General features: G+C 36.6%; 1 pseudogene across 1 annotated transcript; it reads right to left on the bottom strand.

Annotated features, from left to right (window-relative positions):
- Positions 1-1,430: 1,430 nt before the first annotated feature.
- LOC103254754 lies at positions 1,431-2,251 on the bottom strand (annotated as a pseudogene). Its single transcript, XR_002481641.1, has one exon. The product of XR_002481641.1 is annotated as a tail-anchored protein insertion receptor WRB pseudogene (transcript).
- Positions 2,252-14,614: the final 12,363 nt, after the last annotated feature.

The raw sequence follows: 14,614 nt of genomic DNA, 5'->3' as shown, positions 1-14,614 counted from the left end.
TTAGTTTAGCTCCCACTTATAAGGGAGAATGTGTGGAGTTTGGTTTTCCGTTTCTGTGTTAGTTCACTTAGCATGATGTTCTCTAATTCCATTTGAGTTGTTGCAAAAGACATTATTTCATTCTTTTTCATGGCTGAATAGTATTCCATTACATATATGTATATATGTACATGTATATAGCTATATCTATGTCATCTATATCTATATCTATATTTATATCATTATCCACCAATGACCTGATGGACATTTAGGTTGATTTCACATCTTTGCAATTGCGAATTGTGCTGTGATGAAGAGCTGAGTGCTGGTGTCTCTTTTTTGTATCATGACCTCTGTTCCTTTGAGTAGATACCCAGTAGTGGGATTGCTGGATTGAATGGTAGATCTACTTTTAGTTCTTTGAGAAATCTCCATAACTAATTTCCATAGAGGTTGTACTAATTTGAACTCCTACCAACAGTGTATAAGCATTCCCTTTTCACTGCATCCATGCCAACATCTTTTTTTATTTTATTTTTAATAATGGCCATTCTGATTGGTATAAAATGGTACCTCATTATGATTTTAATTTGCATTTTCCTGATTATTAGTGATGATGAGCATTTTTCATATGTTTGTTGGCCATTTGTACATCTCTTTTGAGAGATGTCTGTTCATGTTGTTTGCCCACTTTTTATTTATTTTTAATTTAAAAAATTTTTTAATAAAAAAATTATTTTAAAAACTAGTGCCAGATGTAGCTTTATTGTGATACAGTGACCCACTTAACTCTAACTCAGTTAACAGCCCCTTATCAGCTGCAGATTAGACACAGCAACTAAGTGACTGTAAGGAAGGAAGTCACACGAGCACTTGCAGAGATTTTAATTGGAAGAAATTATCTTAAAAACAGATTTAGAAGAATTATACTTTATAGGCCAAACCATGTATCAGTACAGATTAATTTAATTGGGCTTCCTAGTTTGCTTTTTAAAAACTGTGTTACATTCTACAGAGTGCAAATATTATACACTTCATTGGAAATGCTTTACATACAAAACAATTCGAGCACAAACAATGCATATGGTCTCATGAATGCAATTCAAAACATTGCAATGAAAGTTTAACAGCTTCAAATAAGTAGATTATACTATCCAAATCCATGTCCAACAAAGGACATTTTAAACAGAGAGAGAAAAAGCACAAGTTATGTCAATTAGTGTTGTTATTTTAGTTGTACTGCATGAGATTAAAAAATAAACTTTCAAATTCTAGTAGTGATATTAAAATTAAATTACTTTCTAAACCGCATCAAAAAAGCACTAAATCTTTAAAGTACTTCAGTTAGAAAATTTTGACTTTCCAGTTGGCAATATGACTGAAATATGCAAGAGCACAAATCAAGGATGACAGCACAGATGCCACTGACGTCTCCATTGTCTGTGGATCTGGGATGATGTTGGTTGTACATGTGTGTCATAAACTGGCCTTTCTGGCTCGATAAGTGTAGAAAATCGTGATTCTTATAAGAATCTCACATAAAGTCCAAGAACAAATATAGTCAACAAAAAAGTCGAACCTGTGCACTTTTGTTTCTTAAAAAACAAGAGTATAAATCATATTTGTAACCTAATAAGAGAAACTCCATTTTTAAAAGTCTCATAGCTGTATTTATCTTCCTTTTCAGCTGAAAGGATGAAGCACAATAGCCACAGATTTGTTGCAGACCAAAATCCAACAGGTAATTCCAACACCACCTGCTACTCTAGTCAGAAAGGCCACCAGGCAGTCTAGTGGGGTTATCCACTTACTCTGCACAACAGCCACAGGGACAGAATAATACTTCCAAATGAGGGAGATCATCAGGGCAGCTTGCAATATGTAGAAGGCAACACTTATAACCCATTTTATCTTGGCTAGCTGAGCTGTCTGTGCTTTCACATGGGTTTGGAGCTTATCTGTCATCTTGTTGATTTTCCTCTCCAGCCTGGCGTATCTGGCAAAGTCGCCCATCATGTTAACCGTGGAGAGCTCCTGCTTCATGTCCTGGATCTCGGCTCTCATCTGTGACTCCTGCTCTGCGTCCTTCTGCAGCACCCTGGACATGAAGGAGAAGGACGGGAGGAGGATTCTAAGGACATTGCACCCAAACACGAAGCTGAGCACCAGCAGCCACGCCCAGCGGTCGGTTTCGGCAGCCCTCATCCAGGAGGCTTCTAGCGGCGCCGGCACCAATGCGGCAGCTCCATGGGGACCATGCTGGCGGCCGAGCCTGCGCCTCTAAATTTTTTTTTAAGAAAGCAGGATTTACTGAGAAGACAGAGAAGCTCCCACAGTGGGAGAGGACCCGAAGGGGTCGCCTCTATTTTTTAAATTAAAAAAAATTTTTTTAATTAAAAATTTTAAATGAAAAAAATTGTTTTCATTTTAAAGATGTGGGGTACAGTTCAGGGTTAGGTATAAAAATGTTCATTATTCAGGTACCCTTGTTGATGAGGTGTGCCCCCCCTTCCCCAGGCAGATTCCCATTACTGCCAATCCTAAACACTCCCCCACCCCCATCAGTTTCCCACTACTGCTGATCCTTTTCTTGTAGTATTATGATAATTGTTCAAGTTCCGCTTATAAGGGAGAACATGTGATACTCCCTTTGTTCTTTGTTTCTGTGATGCATCATTCAGTATTATACACTCTAAGTCCATCCAGGTTGCTGTGAAGTTCATGATTTTGCCCTTCTTTCTGACTGTGTAATAGTCCATCGTGTATATGTACCACATTTTAAAATCTAGTCCTCTTTTGATGGGCAGCACGGTTGGTTCCACGTTCTTGCTATTGTGAACAATGCTGCAATAAACTTGCATGTGTAGGTATCTTTGTCATAGAGTGATTTGAGTTCTTCTGGGTATATTCCCACTAGGGGGATTACTGGGCCAAATGGAAGGTCAGTTTTTAGATCTTTTAGGAATCGCCACACTGTTTTCCACAGAGGTTGTGGTAGTTCACACTCCCACCAGCAGTGTAGAAGTGTTCCCCTTTTGCTGCATCCTCTCCAGCATCTGTTGTTTTTTGAGTTATTGATGATGGCCATTCTGATTGGAGTTAGGTGGTATTTCAGTGTAGTTTTAAGTTGCATTTCTTTAATGACTAGTGAGGCTGAGCATTTGTTCATGTATCTGTTGGCTGCTCGTATGCCTTCTTTTGAGAAGTGTTGATTCATATCTTTTGCCCACTTTGTATGTTTGTTTTTTTCTTTTTGGCCCGTTTGAGTTCCTTGTAGATCTTAGATGTTAGGCCTTTCCAGGCATACAGTTGGCAAATATTTTTTCCCAGTCTGTGGGCTGTCTCCCTGTTCTCTTGATGGTTTTCTTGATTTGCAGAAGCTTGTCAGTTTGATGAGGTCCCACTTGTCTATCTTATCTCTCATGGCATGGGCATTGGAGTTTTGATCATGAATTTGTTTGCCAACTTTTTAATGGGGTTATTTGCTTTTTCTTGCTGATTTGTTTGAGTTCTTTGTAGATTCTGAGTATTAGTTCTTTGTTAGATGTATAGTTTGCAAATATCTTCTCCCATTCTGTACATGCCTATTTACTCTGTTGATTATTTATTTTGCTCCATCAGTCTATCTTGAAAAGAATATACTTCTTATTTAATTACTTTGGTATCTTTTGACAATTAATCAATCAAAATATGGGTCTACTTCTAAACTCTATCATGTTTCATTAATTTTTTTGTCTATTCTTCACCAATACCTCACTGTTATGATGACTGCAGCTTTACAGTAAGTTTTGTGATCAAGAAGTGAGAATCTTCCAACTTTTTTTCTTCAAATGGCTTTGTTTTTTTAAATATATAGATTTTTAGTCAGTTCATTAATATAAACAAAAAATTCTGCCCAGATTTTGATTGAACTGAATCAATTGCATTGCTATTATAGATTAATTTGGAAATAATTGACACCTGAACAGTATTGAATCTTCTGATCCATGAGCATGGCATATCATTCCAATGACCTAGGAATTATTTGATTTCTCTGATCAATGTTTTATAGTTTTCAGCATAAAAATTTTAGATTCATTCCAAAGTTCTTCATGATTTTAATGGCATTGTTAAATGGTACTGATAATTTAATTTCCATTTCCAGCTGTTAATTATTAGCATATAAAAATATAATTGATTGCTGTATGCTGACCTATTTATATGGTTGTGGTAGACAGAATTCTAAGATGGGTTCCAGGATTCCCACCAACTGGTGTACGTGCCCTGGACAATCCCTTTTCCTTGAATGTGGGAAGACCTGTGAGTAGGATGGATCCCACTCCTATGAATAGTTTACATGGCAGAAGTAAAGTAATTTTGCAGATGTAATTAAGGTACCTAATAAGTTGGTTTTAGGTTAGTCAAAAGGGAAATTACTTTTGATGGGCTTGACTTAATAAACCAAAAAGCCAGCAGGGCTCGGTGGCTCAGCCTGTAATCCTGCACTTTGGGAGGCTGAGGTGAGTGGATTGCCTGAGCCCACGGGTTCGAGACCCGCCTGGGCAGCTTGGAGAGACCTCTTCTCTACAATAAATCAAAAAAAAAAAATTAACTGGGTGTGGTAGCGCGCACCTGTAGTTCCAGCTACTTGGAAGGTTGAGGCGGAAGGATCGCCGTAGCCCAGCAGGTCGAGGCTGCAGTGGCAGGGAGTGGCCACTGCACTCCAGTCTGGGTGGCAGAGTGAGACTCCAACTCAAAAAACCAAACAAACAAAAAAACCAAAAAGCCTTTAAAGCAAGAGTTTTTTGGGCGGTGGGGGTTGAAGAAAGAAATTCATGTTTCAAACTGATTATGGAAAGGTGAAGCCTCTAGGAACCCAAGACCTCAATCCTACAACCAGAAGAAACAGTATTCCAATAATCTGAATGAATTTAGAAAAGGATCTTGAACTTCAAATGAAAATGAAAGCATGGCTGACATCTTAATTTCAGCTTAGTAAAACCCTGAGCAGAGGTTCCATCTAAGCTGTGCCTAGACTTCTGATCCACTGATTCTGCAAGATAATAAATGTATGCTGTGTTAAGTTGTTAAGTTTGTAGTAATTTGTTATGTATTAATAGTAATATAAAACAAATACAGTTTTTGTATTTAAAATGGATTTCTTGTAGGTAGTATATTATAGGATCTTGCTGTTTTAACTGATCTGACAATTTCTGCTCTTTGAAGTTTTTAGACCATTTATCAAAGTCTACCTGTCAGAATCTCAAACCACTTCACTACTAAGTTTAAGAAAGTTAGTATTATATACTTGCAATTTATTCCTCTATTCATATGTTAAAACTTTCCTAATACACTATCAACATTTTTGTTTTAGATAGTTAATTATTTGTTAGAGATATAAAATATAAGAAAATTTTCTTTTATATTTGTCTTTATTTTTGTCATTTCTGGGGCTTTCATTTCTTTGTGTAGATCCAAATTTCTGTCTGGTATCACAGTCTTTCTTTCTGTCTGAAAAACTTTTTTTGACATTTCTTGTAGTAAAGATAAGCTGATAATTGATTATTTAAGTTTTTGTTAGTCATATTTCTTTATTTCGCTATCATATTTAAAAGACCTTTTTGTTGATTATAGAATTTTGTGTTGACAGTTTTGTATTTCAGTATTATAAAGATGCTGTTCAATAATGTTCTAAACTGTACGTTCTGACAAGAAATCAGCTGTAATTCTAAACTTTGTTTTTCTAATATAATGTCTTTGCTCTCTGGTTATTTTTGGTTCTCTTTCTTAAATAGGAAATGTTTAATAAAATTTGTTGGTTTTGTTTCATTATGTGTTTACTCTTCTTGGAGCTCTCTGTGATTCTTGAATCTGTAGTTCAATGTATTTTATTATTTTTAGAAAAGTCTCAATCATTATGTCTTCAAATATTTCTTCTGTTCATTCTCTCTTTTTGAGAGAGAGAATATGTTAAACTACTTGGTATTGTTTCATAGTTCCTGGACATTCTCTTTTTCTCTTTTTTTTCCTTCTCATTTATTCAAAAGCTCTTTTCATTTAGTTTGGATAATTTCTATTAATGTATCTTCAAATTCACTTATCCCTTCATCAACTGCGTCAAGTCTACTGATGCACTCCTTAAGGAATCCTTTGGAATGTTTTTTAATTTTTAGCACTCATACTTAACTCTTACAGTTTTTATCTCTCTGTTGAAATATTTTATTATATATTGTTTACATGTTCCACTCAATTCTCTTATATATTAATCATAATTATCTTAAAGTCCTTGACCAACTTCTGGATTTTTTCTGAGTCTGTTGACTATCTTTTGATAATTTTTTTTTACTTTTCTGAATATTTCATAATTTTAAATATGATGTCCTTAGAAAGTAGACTGAGAGAGATAGTATTTATGTCTAGGATGGATATACTCTTTCCTCTGTAAGGTCATTAGGTGGGGTTTGAGTAAATCTAATCAAGAATTTAGTTGGGTTGAGGTTTTGCTATAGTTACCTTCAGTGTATTTTAGACTTTAAGTTTTTCTGTGGTTCCCTTGTGTGTAGGGTAGGGACTGGAATGGCATATGCTTTACTCAGTGTTATTGTTCCATTCTCCCTCAGCTTTCAGTCATCTCTGCACAACTCCACCTCACAGAGGGTTGCTCCAGTCTTTGAACTTCCTCCATAGTATACTTGATTGCTTGTTCATCAGTGTTTTACAGGCATATGGTAATAGCAGGACAGTGTTCTTTGTTGCTAACATACAGCTTTAGTTTTAGGCATGCTCTGTTTGTCTGGGCCTTGGGGGCTGGCCTTTCTAGGTGTTCTTGAATATCTTCCCATTGGTGGCTGTATTAGTCAGAATCTCCAAAAAAGCAGAACCAATTGTGTGTGTGTGCGTGTGTGTGTGTGTGTACGTGTATGTATATGAATCTATCTGTATAGTATTTACCTATCTATCTTCTATCATTATCTATCTATCTATCTATCTATCTATCTATCTATCTATCTATCTAATATTATAGGAATTGGTTCACATGATTATACCCAAAATTGCCCCCTCAAATACATCTGCTTCTCTGGCTTTTGGCCTCAAACTGGGAATTACATAATCAACTCCCTTGGTTCACAGGCTTTCAAACTCAGACCAGATAATACCATTGACTTTCTTTGTTCTCCATCTTGAGAAGTCCCATGATACACTATCTCCAAGATGGAGAATGAAGAAAGTCAATGGTATTATCCGGTCTGAGTTTGAAGACCTGTGAACCAAGAGAGTTGATTATGGAATTACCAGTTTGAGGCCAAAAGCCAGAGAAGCAGATGTATTTGAGGGGGCAATTTTGGGTATAAATTAAAGAGTCTGAAGGCTTGAGAACCAGGAGTTCCAGTGTCTTAAGACAAGAAAAGATGGGTGTCCTGGCTCAAGAAGAAAGAGTGAATTTCCCCTTCATCTGCCTTTTTGTTCTATTTGGGCCCTCAACAAATTGGCTGATTGCCCACATTGATAAGTATGGATCTTCTTTACTTATTTGAACTACTGTTTCAATGTTAAAATTTTCTGGAAACACCCTCACAAACACACACAGAAATGTTTTATTAGCTATCTGGGCATCCATTGACCCAGTCAAGCTAACACATAAAATTAACTGTCATAACATCCAAGGTCTTCCTTGTCTGTTGAAGTTCTTATACAGAACAGAGTTTTAGTCCTCTTTCTAGAAGTCAAGTGTAAATCGAACTTTTACTGCTTTAAAAATAATGTCCCCTTCTTTGCCTTGAGTTTGTTGCTTTTCTTGAATTGATGGATTGGTATATTTCATGTATTTTGAAAATCTGTCACATATGTTTTCAGATATTGCCATAACTCTTTCTGATTTTCTCTTCTTTGAAGGCTATGCTCAATACATGTTAAAGTTTTCCGTTATATCCTCTATGTTTCTTATCCTCTGTCTCTATTGTCTATCTATTTGGTGTCTCTGAGTTACATTATGGGATTTCTTTTATCCTGATACTTCAGTACTGCCTAATCTGTTAAATCTGCCCACTGAAATGTTAGTTTTGGTTATATAATAGTTCAGGATTGTCAAGAAGGAAACACCAGAACTAGATTAGATGTACAAGACACGTAATAAAAGAGAAAGAAGAAGGAGGCGAGGATAAACTTCAGACCCCAAAAGTTTGGCACATGTCAAGGGAGAGTGGAAAGGAAGAAAGTTTGGCCGGAAACAGTCTTGGGCAGTGCAGGTCCAGGAAAGAAAGATTCAGCAAGGCCAATGGAGAGTGTTTTAGCTAAGTCACCAGTTAGAGGAATCTCATATATTACCAGAAGGAACCTAAGTAGGCCACCATGCCAATGTGCTAAGTCCCTGGATGAGAAGCCCTTCTCTTTCTACTGGAGACAAATTATGTGACAGGTTAGAATTCAGGCTTACAAGTTGAAGTTGACCTTTTCAAGAAATTCCATGAAAATGAAAATAACTTTCTTTGCTTTTTGTCTCTTGAGATTGTGATATCTATTCTTAGGAGGTAGGGGTGTGTGTGTGTGTGTGTGTGTGTGTGTATGTGTGTGTCATTTTTAAGAGTGGTAAGCAGTTCTCTTCAGTGATTCCTGTGATACCTTCTGTTAACACATAGAAGAAAAGGTACTCTAGGAATCTTTGGATGTAGTAAATCAAGAGGCTATGCACAATTTAATGCCATGTTACAAGTAAAAAAGAGTTCAAGTACTTAAACTTAGTGGTGTATAACCAGAATTATGAGAAAAGAAAGTTAAAATATACAGAAAAAGAATTAGGTCACAAGTGTGATTTACAGTATAAAAACAATTGAGAACCCAACCAATAACTATAAAAAAACAAACACCTTATGGGCAGATAACTGTTTAAAGAAATAAAGAGGCACTTACTTTGGTGGCACATATACTAAAAAATAGGAACAATACAGAGAAGATTAGCATGGCCCCTGCACAAGGATGACACAAAAATTTGTGATGCATTCCATATTTGTGGAGACAGAGAACACCAGATATGTGACCATCCAAACACAAGTGGTTCAGAGGACCCTTGCAAGACATCAAATGAGAAGACCAACTACTAGACACATAGTAATTTGCTTACAAAAAGTAAGTATAAAAGAAAAAATCCTAAAGACAATGAGAGAGAAAAGTCGAACTACCTACTGGAGAAAACCAATTAGAATAGCAACAGACTTAGCTACAGAAACACTACAGTCTATAAGGGACTGGAGTCCAGTCTTCAAACTTATCAAAGATAAATAATTCCAATCAAGAATTACCTACCCAAATAAGCTAAGCTTCATCAGTGATGGAGAATTAAAATCTTTCCCAGACATTCAATTCCTAACAGCTTATGCTGCTCCCAGACCAACTTTACAGGAGATGCTTAAGAAGGTATTAAGCACAGAAGAAAGAAAGAAAAAGAAGAATGACCATGCACTTTGCAAGAGAACCAAAACACAGAACCAACTGAGAATTCATCATGGCTGCAAAATTAAAAACACACACAATTATCAACCCCAAAATTAAAAGAAAACACACAAACAAACCAAAAATTAAAAGCAAAACACTTTATATGAGTTTCATGATCGGGATCAACCTCACATTTTAATAATCAGCCTGAACATAAACAGACTAAATGCACCACTAAAAAGACGTAGAATGACAAATTGGATAAAAAAGGCATGACCCAATAATATGCTACCTTCAGGAATCACATTTTACTACAAAGGACACCCACAGACTCAAAGTTAAAGGATGGAAAATAAACTTCCAGGTGAACAGAAAACAAAAAAAGAGGCAGGAGTCCCAATTTCAATATCAGACAAAACAACCTTCAAGCTATCAACAATTAGAAAAGATATGGAAGGACACTACATAATGATAAAAGGTTCGATTCATTAACAAGAAAAATCCATCATAAATACATATGCACCCAACACAGGAGCACCAGGTTTTATAAAGCAACTACTAAATTGACTTAAAAAATATTGATTCTAATACTATCATAACTGGGGACTTAAATAACCCACTAATAACCCTAGATAGATCATTGAGGCAAAAAGTTAATAAGAAGATCCAGAACCTCAACTTGACACTTGACCACATGGACTTAAGAGATACTACAGAACACTCTACCTAACAACCATGGAATATACATTCTACTCATAACCACATGGAACATACTCCAAAATCGATCACATCCTTGGCCATAAATCAAGCATAAACAAGTTTCATAAGATTGAAATACTACCATGCATCTCCTCAGATCATGGTAAAATAAAAACAAATATTGCCAAGATCCCTCCAAAAGGTATGGACACCAAATAGCATAATGCTGAACAACTCCTAGGTCAACATGGAAATCAAAACAGAAATTAAAAGATTTTTAGAAATGAATGAAAACAACGACACATCTTATCCAAACCTCTGGGATGCCATGAAAACAGCACTAAAAGGGAAATTTATAACTCTACATACACATATCAAGAAAATAGAAAGATCACAAATTAACAGTCTAAAAAATCACCTAAGAGACCTGGAAAGGCAAGACCGCTAAAACCCTAACCTCAGCAAAAGAATCCAGATCACCAAAGTAAAAGCCCAAATAAAGGACATAGAAGACAAAAATATCATAGAAAAAAATCAACAAAACAAAAAGCTGGTTCTTTGAAAGAATAAACAAAATTGATGGCCCTCTTAGCCAGACTGACCAAGAAAAAGAGAGAAAAAATCCAAATCAACACAATTAGAAATGCAAAAGATCAAATCACAACTGCCCCTGAAGAAATTCAAGGATGATGAGAGATTATTATGCACACCTGTATGGAAGCAAACTTGAAAACCTAAATGAAATGGAGAATTTTCTGATATCATACAACCATCCAAGGTTGAAACAAGAAATTGAGACCCTAAATAGACCAACAACAACCCAGGAAATTGACTCCATTACAAGAAAACTACCTACAAAGAAAAAGCCCTGGACCATATGACTGTCCAGTGAAATTCCACAAAACATACAAAGAGGAGCTGATACCAATCCTATTGAAAGTATTCCAGGCAATTGAGAAAGCTGGAACTCTCCCCAATTTTTTAAAAATTAAACTAACATCACATGGATACCCAACCTGGGCAAAGACCTAACAAAAAAGAGACCTACAGGTCAATATATCTGATGAACACAGATGCAAAAATTTTAACAAGATTCTAGCAAATCAGATTCAATAACACATCTCAAGAATTATCCACCAAGATCAAGTAGGCTTCATCCCTGGGATGCAGGACTGGTTCAACATCTGTAAAATCGTAAATGTAGCTAAATATATCAATAGATGTAAAAACAAAAATCACATGATTATATCATTAGACACAGAAAAGGCTCTCAACAAAATCCAACATCCATTCCGGATAAAAACCCTTGAACATCTAGGTATAGAGGGAACATACCTCAAACTAGTAAGAGCCATCTAGGATAAACCTACAGCCAACATACCGATTACTAAATGGACAGAAATTGGAAGCATTTCCCCTGAAAACCAGAACAAGACAAGGTTGCCCATTCTCACTCTCCTGTTCAACATAGCGTTGGAAGTCTTAGCTAGAGCAATCAGGCTAGAGAAAGAAATCAAGTGTATCCAAATAGGAAAAGAGAAAGTTAAGCTATCTCTCTTTGCTGACAATATGATCCTATACTTTGAAAAACCAAGGGAATCTGTCAAAAACCTCCCTATACTGATAAAGGACTTTGGCAAAGTCTCAGTGTACAAAATCAATGTGCAAAAGACAGTCACATTTTTATACACCAACAACAAATGGACAGAGAACCAAATAAAAAGCATAATCCCATTCACAATAGCCACAAAAAAAGGAGATACCTTGGTATCTTCCTAACCAGAGAAGTGAAAGACCTTTACAATGAAAACTACAAAATGCTACTCAAAGAAATCAAAGAAGACACAAACAAGTGGAAAAACATTCCGTGCTCATGAATTGGAAATTAACATTATTAAGATGTCCATCCTACCAAAGGCAATCTACAGATTCAATGCACTACCCATTAAATTGCCAACATCATTCTCTTCAGACCTGGAAATGACAATACAGAAATTCATATGGAAAAAAAAGACTGTGAATAGCCAAAATAATCCTCAGCAAAATAATCAAAGTAGGAGGTATTACACTTCTAGGCTTTAAACTTTATTATAAGGTTATAATAATCAAAGCAGCCTGGTACTGGTACAAGAAAAAAGTCTCCACCAACAGCCACTGGGGAGAGAAGAACCTATTCAGTAAATGGTACTGGGAAAACTGGCTGGCCACATGCAGAAGAATGAAACAAGACCCCTACCTATCACCATACATAAAAATCAACTCTAAATGGATCAAAGATTTAAATGTAGAACCTATCACCATACATAAAAATCAACTCTAAATGGATCAAAGATTTAAATGTAGAACCTCAAACTCTAAGAATTTTAGAAAATGCTGGAGATACCCTTACAGACATTCCTGATCAAAATCCCAAAAGTGCTTGCCATAAGAGAAAAGATAGACAAGTGGGACCTCATCAAACTGAGAAGCTTCTGCAAAGCAAAAGAAACTATCAAGAAAGTGGGGAGACAGCCCACAGAATGGGAAGAAATATTAGCCAACTGTATATCTGACAAAGGCTTAACATCCAGGATCTACAAGGAACTCAAATGTGCCGAAAGGAAAAAAACAAATAGCCATATTTAAAAGTAGGCAAAATAATAAAGAAAGGCAAAGATATGGACTTCGCAGCAACTTGGATGAATTTAGAGTTGATCATACTCAGTGATCTATCACAGAAACAAAGAATAGAGTACCACATGTTCTCACTCATAAGTGGACCTTAAACAATTATAATACTATAAGAAGGTGATTGGCAGTAGTGGGAAACTGTCAGGGGATAGGGGGTGGCATTGGCAGTTGAGGGAAACTGCTAGGGGAGGGAAGGGCATACTTCATCAGCAAGGGTAGCTGATGATCAACGTTTGGATACCTAATCCTGAATTGTACCCCACATCCTTATAATAAAAAAATAAAAAATAATTTAAAAAATACTATAAAATCATTTAAGAAGTGGGCAAAATATATAAATAAACACTTCTCAAAAGAAGACATATGAGCAGCCAACAGATACATGAAAAAATGCTCATCCTCACTAATCATCAAGTAAATGCAAATCAAATCACACTGAGATACCACCTAACTCCAGTCAGGGTGGTCATCATTAGTAATTAAAAAAAAAAAAGACGCTGGAGAGGATGTGGAGAGAAAGAAACACTTCTACACAGATGGTGGGAGTGCAAATTAGTACAACCTCTGTAGAAAACAGTCGTGGTGATTACTAAAAGATCAAAAAATCAACTGACCATATGACCCAGCAATCCCCCTTCTGGGAATAAATATACCTGGAGAAACTCAAATCGTTCTACAAACAAAAAATAAACTGTAGCCGGACTCGGTGGCTCAGCCTGTAATCCCACGCTTTGGGAGGCTGAGGTGAGTGGATTGCCTGAGCCCATGGGTTCGAGACCCGCCTGGGCAACTTGGTGAGACTTCATCTCTATAATAAATCAAAAAATTAGCCAGACATGGTAGTGTGCACCTGAAGTTCCAGCTACTTGGAAGGCTGAGGCAGAATGATTGCTGGAGTATAGCAGGTAGAGGCTGCGTGGCTGGGAGCGGTTACCGCACTCCAGTCAGGGCGACAGAGTGAGACTCCAACTCAAAAAAAAAAAAGAACCTGTGCATATATGTTTATCACAGCTCTATTCACAATAGCAAAAGCATGAAACCAAACATGCTGCCCATCAAAAGTGGACTGGATTTTAAAAAGCTTCTGCAAAGCAAAAGAGGCTATCAAGAGAGTGGGGAGACAGCCCACGGAATGGGAAGAAATATATACAATGGAATATTCTGCAGTCATAAAGAAGAACAAAATTATGGACTTCGCAGCAACTTGGATAGATTTAGTCTATCATACTCAGTGATCTATCACAGAAACAAAGAACTGAGCACCACATGTCCTTACTCATAAGTGGACCCTGAACATTTACCACAATATTACAAGAAAAGGATCGGCAGTAGCAGGACACTGCCAGGAGAGGGAGGGAGGTGTGTGGCATATAATATCAATAAGGGTACAAGATCCTAAACCAGATGAAGTGAGGACCAATGTGAGGCCCAGGCTTCACCTGACCACCTATGTACCTAAACCTGAATTGGATCCTATATCTTTAAAATAAAATAATAATAATTAAAAAAAGAAATATACTGTAGTTTCAAGACCAGTCCAGGCAACTTGGCAAGACCTCATCTCTATAATAAATAAAAACTTAGCTGGGCATGATAATGGGTGCCTGTAGTTCCAGCTACTTGGAAGGCTGAGGCAGAAGGATCACTGGAGCCCAGCAGGTCGAGGCTGGGGTGGCATGAGTGTGCCAGTGCACTCCAGTCTGGGCAATGGAGTGAGACTCCGACTCAAAAAAAAAAAGAAAAAAAAAGAGGTAGAGGACAAATTTAGAAAAATCTCAAACATTTTATTGACAGAATAAGCAACAACAAATCTAGTTGCATAAGAAAAGACCAACATTACCACTTATAGATAAGGACT

The sequence above is a fragment of the Carlito syrichta genome, unplaced genomic scaffold (genome assembly GCF_000164805.1).
Source record: "Carlito syrichta isolate Samal-C Ts95f unplaced genomic scaffold, Tarsius_syrichta-2.0.1 Scaffold287461, whole genome shotgun sequence".
NCBI classification, from domain to species: Eukaryota; Metazoa; Chordata; class Mammalia; order Primates; family Tarsiidae; genus Carlito; species Carlito syrichta.
The sequence above is the reverse complement of the archived record's forward strand: the minus strand, read 5'-3'. Positions and strand labels throughout refer to the sequence as shown.